Here is a 7,053-nt window from a genome sequence, read left to right as displayed (position 1 = left end):
AAGTTAAATTCATTTGAAGCAGAGTTTGAGTGGCTGCTTTGTAGTAGCACCACTAGACTGTAATCTCTATTATAAATCACACCTGTGCCACAGTCTCAAACCCTGTAACAGAGTTGTTTAAAAATTACCTAGCAGATGCTTAAGAATTAAGAAGTCTTCTTTTAGGTTTGTATATCGGAATGTATGTGTGCATGTGCAGGTGTATTAAAATGTCATAATCTAATCTCTTTTGGTTCTTTTCAGGACTGCCTAAAATCATCCAGTTTGGGAATCAATGATTTTTCTCAGCCAGAGAACTGATGGTATTAAAAATATCCCCAAACCTTTGGACATATTTCTGAAATATGAGCTTAATCTTTCATTTACTTTGTTAAAGAAAACCCCACCACCACCACCACCATTTGGAGATGACAAGGGGTGGGACAAGGGCAGGGAAGATAAAGCAATGAGCCAGATACTAACTTGGGTGATGTGGAAGATGCTAGTCCACAAAAGGCGGAAGAGAAATCAAGGAGCAGGAAAAGGGTAAACTCTTGGTGGGAGTTGATTAATAGTTAAAATTGTCAAGTACAAAAATAGAAAGTCTGAAGGGTAAACCTCCATCTAATTCACAATTTAAAAATTGCCATCCATAAACAATGTCCAGGGAATTAAGCAATGCAAACACTATTTGTAAGTAATTAAGAATACTCACACAGAAGCACATATTTCTAAAGCTTAGAGCCTTAGGACTTGTCGTATAACTCAATTCTTCAGGCACCATTAAAGGTTTTATCGAAAGGTCCAGCGATGCACATGCGCGTTGCATGGGAATAATTCAGAGGTGTTGGGTGGGCTTAAAGGTGTTCTAAATATGCTCACACTTCTTTTATGTAGAAGACCACATGATTGAAGTAGTTCTGAGGATAAGTCCTTCAAGCTGTTTTCAAATCATCGGTACATGAGGCTGTGTGCTCAGAAATGATACATTTATAGCTCCCCACCTTGAGAACTGAAACTCTACAGCCATGCTTCATAACATTTTGTGGGTAACTGTCCAGCATTGAGAATTTCACAAAAACCCTGGACATTTTCTTTCAAAATACTTAAACACCTACTCACAATTTTTTGTACAATTCTTTTGTCTGGACTACAGTTTATGAGCCCCTGAGCAAGTGGGTGAAAAAGTCTTTTCCTCTGGGAGATCCTATAAACAGTCATTATCTGGCTTGATAGTCTCTGAATGTATTGATACAGGAGCCAACTATTATCATGTTTGTCTAATAGTATCAATCAAAATACCTAGCAGGCTTGATAAAAATATGTGGCTAAATTCTGTATATTCTTAATCTATATTTGCTCAATATAATGTTTTCACAGCCATATAAATCACAGTGTATATTTTACATTAAATGCAATGTTTTTATTATCACTTTTCCATTATTCAGAGTCTGATTTTATTCTTCCAATTACAATGTATAGTTTTAACATAGCAATTTTACTACTTAATGACTCAAAGCTTTGTCTGCAAGGTCTTCGGCTAACTGATTCAGTGTGATCTATGATGATAATGAAACTCAGTTTCACAATAGCACATAGCTCAGAGGTTGACATAATATTGACCATTTTCTAAAATGTTGAAATAATAATAGGAGATGTCATCTAGGTATTTCTTATGCTTTAAAGTGGTCAAATGGATTTCCCCATGAAATAACAGTACAGTAATTGAAAAAGATAAACATTGAGTAAAGGCAACAATTGGCCAACAAAACAAAGCACGTGTACACCTTCAATATTGCCAGGCTGGCAACCAGCATTCGCCCCAAATGAAAAATAGAAGAATTTCACAGAGGTGCTAGGGAGATTTACCATCAAGCTGATTCTAACTCCTAACAGCCCTATTTAGAGTTTTTAAGACTGTAAATCTTTATGGGAGATGAAAGCCTCATCTTTTTCCCATGGAACAGTTGGTAGGTTTGAACTACGGACCTTGCAGTTAACTTTTGAAGCTCTCTCCCATGGTCCCACCTACTTGAGACTACATGCATATATATATGACTAGGCTTATAGGATGAGAAGGAATAGAATGGATGATTGGTCCACACCGCATTACTGAGAACTCAGTTCAACTCACTTTTATGGAACAGTTAATATACTGAATATCCTTCAATTAATGTGGGTTGTATATCCAAGGTCAAGGAAGCAGACTGTGGGGTCATCCCTCTGGCAGGATAAACATGGGACCTCAAACTCAATTTATGCACAACAACAGGATCCACCAGCCTCAAGCTCAAGTATTGTATGCGCCAGCAGGGTGAGGAAGAAGCTCTCAAAGGAACCTCAAGCTCTATCGACAGGATCAACAGGTTGGCTTGGCCCACAGGTAGTGTAACACATGGTTGAGGCAAAGAACTAGCTCAAGCAGCAGCACACTGGTGTCAGATCACCTGGGAGGAAGAGAGAAGGGGACGGGCTTTGGAAAGCCATTTATCTCATTGCCCTCCAATGAAGCTGCAACCCCATTAACCTCCATCCACATGGTCCTGTGGAGGCCAAGTTGGCACAATAAACCTAACTATCACAGTATCCATCTCCAGGTTCTCTCTCTTGACACCTCTCTAGAACTTGAGTATCCAGAAGTAATGAGAAGCTGATTCAGAAATAGAGAAGGCAGGGATGACACACCTTGAGGTTATTTGAATTGCCTTTGTGATGAAGTAAAATTACTTGGTGTGGCTCTGAAGGGCTACATCCCCGGTCTCTGTAATACCCACCTAATGATTGGAAGGAATCATGTAAATTACATGTAGTTAAGAGTACCTTCACTCAGAGCATTGTCAGTACTGCCATTCCAATGGGTATAAAGTGAGTCATTATAAAGGCATAAAAGGAGAATCTCACTCTCACCAGAAAAGAAGACCTGAGAGTGAATTGAGTCTGAGATCGGGCAGAAGTACAGCACTGTGAGCAGAGAAGCAACTCTGAGACCATAAAACAAAGTGGGGAGTCTCTAGACCCACGGAAGGAATAAAGCTGAGTATGTTGGGCAGGAGACTGACTTGTAAAGTGGAATGCCCTTTGGATATCCATCAGAGCTAAAGGAGTTTTGTAATATTTTCCAAGTAGAGCAGCAACCAAAGAGCCACAGGCTGAAGCTGAGGACCAGAGAGAGGAGTGCTTGCCAAATAGTTGAGAGGAAGAACTGCAAACAAAAGCCTGTATCCATAATACTTCTGGTTCTGTTAGATAATTAAGCTTCAATAATAATGTGCATTGTCTGTGAGCCCTGTGTGGCCATTGAGATGGATTATCAAACCCAGCAGAGAAGTAGAGTGCCATGGAGGGGGTTGTTGGTGCCATAGGGTAGAGGAAATTGTGTGACCTCTTCCTTGTGAGGCCCATTTGTAGATGGTGTGGCCTTGGTTTCTCCATCTCCCCACTGAAGTCTGAGGTGGTCAGATATGACCCCAATGCCAGATCCTTACCCACGATACTAAATTTCATGGTATGTCTAGAGATAGGGATTAATTCATTCCTACAAAGTCCTGAAAAATATCTATGCATAACGTCTATATCAGGAAGCCTGCTTTTGGCGGTAAATACCTAGGGGGTGGAAATCAAGGGGGAAAACGTACTGGAAAATTTGATTCTCTCAACTCTCCTTGTTCTTTTTGATAACATTTCACCTTCTTAACTTGGACATATTTGGTGGTCCTATGGGCAAGTGACTTTACTCCACTATCTAGCATGCCGTATTCTCTGTCTAGTTTTTTTTCTCTGCATTCTTCTGCACTTCTTTCACAGTCTGGCTTCTCTAGAGAAAGAGGATCATTAAACAGTACACAGATGATAGATAGATAGATAGATAGATAGATAGATAGATAGATAGATAGATAGATAGATAGATAGATAGATATACCACAAGAGAAGTTTATTTTTAAGGAATGGGTTTACCCACTGAAAGCTCATTCATTTAAGGAATTGGGGGCAGGCAAGCACAGCATCTACAGGTCAGAGAACAGTGTGGAGAGTCCATCAGTCTTGTGTCCCCACATCCATTGGTCAGAAAACAAGCTGAAGATTCCTTCAGCCTTGTGTCTGAAAATCATGCAATGACAAGAATAAAGGAGTCCTGGCAGGATGTCTAATCATAATCTGGAGATGAATACGCTCTGGGGACAACTCCTTTTTTGTTCTGAAGGCCTTCAATCTCTTAGCTCAGGCCTGTTGATATTAGGGAGGGCAACCCACGTTACTTAAGGCCAGCTGACTTAGTCACATGTAACTACTTCATAACTGCAGCAAAATTAGTGTGTATCTAAACCAGCCGACTTATAAAATTAACTATCACTTAATAATTCATTCTGTTAATGTCTGACTTCTTCTATTCAAATATAAGCTTCATTGCTCAGAGATTTTCCTATATTTTACAAGGCTATATTGCTTGCATTCAGAATATTTCTTGTTGAATACTAGGCCTAAATGAATATTTGATGAATGAATGAACAAAAGTGGGATAAATGCATGTTGATTAAATCTCTAGCTAAAGAGTATTATCAAGATTCAGTCCCCTCCCATCCCTTACTCTACAATCCTTAGTGTTGGCTTCACCCTAAAGCAACAAGCTCATGGACACCTGAGGGTTGCCACAGTTCTAGGCACCATATCCTAACAGAACATTATATGAGGGAAGAATAGCAGAAAGCCCTGCCTTAAGAATCGGGAAATATTCACCGATGACTCCCAACAAAGCTTTCCTTGCATCTCACTGGGCAGAACTTGATCATTTTAACTGACTTTTAAAATGAAAAATGTAATTATTTTAATTAGATATGTCAGTGTGGCCTCCTCCAGCCTCCCAGCTCCCAATTAAATGGGAAAATGAGCCATGTCCCTCAAGGCATGACACATGAATCAATATGAACGATGCATTACTGTGAAAGCAGAAAGCCTTAACAGGTAGATAGTGAGAGCCATTGGTTATCATGTCATTCTAGAGTAAAGTGGGTTCTAATCCAAGGCAAGTTGTGTTCTGATAGAAGAAAAGAAATATGAAGTTGCCACAGAAAGAAGTTGGCCATAGGCAGACTGAGATAAAGTTTATTGTGCCAATCTGGCCGATAAACACATATGGGGTTAATTGAAGGGTAGAGAGATAATGGGTTCAGTGAGCCTCGCCTTTCTAGTTCTCGGGTCTCTTGTTTGTGATGGTCAGACCAGGGTGCAGCTGCCTTAGCAGTTCCCTGCTTTAGCTTGCAAGGCTCACTTCCTGCAAGACATCCCTGAGGAGAAGCCACATGAACCTACCCCGATGCAGCCCTGGGTGCTGGAACAGTGCTGAGATGCTTCCACATTCACTGATTCAGCTTTCCTCCTGCAGTCCGCATCACCGCATGTGTTTTGTAAGATGGAGGAGGACTTAGTGGCTTGTTGTTGGACATATGGGCTAATGTAGGACTTGTGGGCTTGGGCAGCACTGGATTGGGATGTTTTCTTGATGTGCACTGAACGTTTATATAAAATTCTCTCTTATACATGAGTTTCTGTGGATTTGCTTCTCTAAAGTACCCAGACCAAGGCAGAGGTGGAATTATTATGCAACCACAAGCCAAGGAATTCTGGGAGCTTTCAGAAGCTTGGAGAAACAAGAAAGGATCTTTCCCTGGAGTCATCAGAGGGAACATGGCCCTGTGGCACAGTAGTTAAGTTTCTAACCTCTAGGGCCGTAAGAAAAAACAATTTCTCTTCTTGCAAGCTACCCAACATATACATTGGCCACAATTGTGAGGACGGTATAGATCGGATATTTCATGTTGTTGTACATGTGGTCACCAAGAGTCAGAATTGACTTGTGTCATACTTTCCAGATGCTAATTCTATTTTCAAAAAGAATGTGAGGGGTAGTAATCTAAATAAATATATTCCAGGAAAATACACTTAAATTTCAAAATGCGTTTGATATGTTCATGTTTTAAAAATCATCTTCCTTTTCATTTAACATAAACTGTACCATTCGTGTTGCCTCAAAATGGAAAAGATTAAAATATTAAAGATGAATATTTTTGTTGATTTAGAAGTGGTGTGTTAAAACATTGTAGTGGTTTAGATTCATCTGGGTAATTTTCTGGAATTTTTAAAGTAGGGTAGTAGAAATTAAAGTAATGTCCATTCAAAAGTAAAACAGCACATTTGAATATGTGCTTTGAAATGTCAGCAAAAATAATTTTTATTTTAATTTTTGACCTGTATAAAGTAAAATATTGTTTTTAAATGATATAAGTAAATTGTGAACCTTTCGGTATTTTAGGAATAATTATTTACTTTCTTGACCTTCACCTTTGACTTGATTTTCATCTGCTTCACCCGACTATTTGTTGTTGTCCGTGGTATCAAGTTGGTTCTGACCCACAGCGGACACTATGCTCAACCAGAACAAAACACAGCTCATCCTGAGTCATCCCTACAATTGTGCTCCTATGCTTTATCCCTGTGTTATAACCACTGTGTCAAGTCATCTCTTTGATTGATCAATTCTTTCTCTTTTCCTCTGCGCCTCTGCTTTACCAAGCAGGAAGCCCTTCTCTAGGGACTGGCCATCTCTCCCGACAACATATCCAAAGGCAAAGGCTCACCCTCCTTAGCGCTAAGAAGCACTCTGGATGTACTTCTTCCAAGACAGATTTCCATTTAGCAGTTCATGGTCCTTTGAATGTTCTTCTCCAGCAACCACGATTCAAATGCATCGATTCTTCTTTGGTCTTGTTTATTCATTGTCTGACTCTTACCTGCGTTTGGGGCAACTGAAAATACCATGTGCTTGAGTCAGGCACGCCTTAGTCTTCAAAGTAACATCCTTACTTTTCAAAGTTAAAGAGGTCTCAAGCAACTGATTACCCAATGAAATGCATTTTTTAACCTCTTGCTGCTGCTTCCAGGAGCACTGATTGTGATTCAAGCAACACAAGATCCTTGACAACTTCAATCTTTTCTCCACTTATCATGAAGTTACCTATTTCAGTTGTCATGATTTTGGTCTCCTTTACATTGAGTTGTAATCCACACTGAAAGCGGCAG

The sequence above is a fragment of the Echinops telfairi genome, unplaced genomic scaffold (genome assembly GCF_000313985.2).
Source record: "Echinops telfairi isolate 266 unplaced genomic scaffold, ASM31398v2 ScPeMD7_23;HRSCAF=83, whole genome shotgun sequence".
Taxonomy (NCBI): Eukaryota; Metazoa; Chordata; class Mammalia; order Afrosoricida; family Tenrecidae; genus Echinops; species Echinops telfairi.
Note: the sequence above shows the minus strand (reverse complement) of the source record.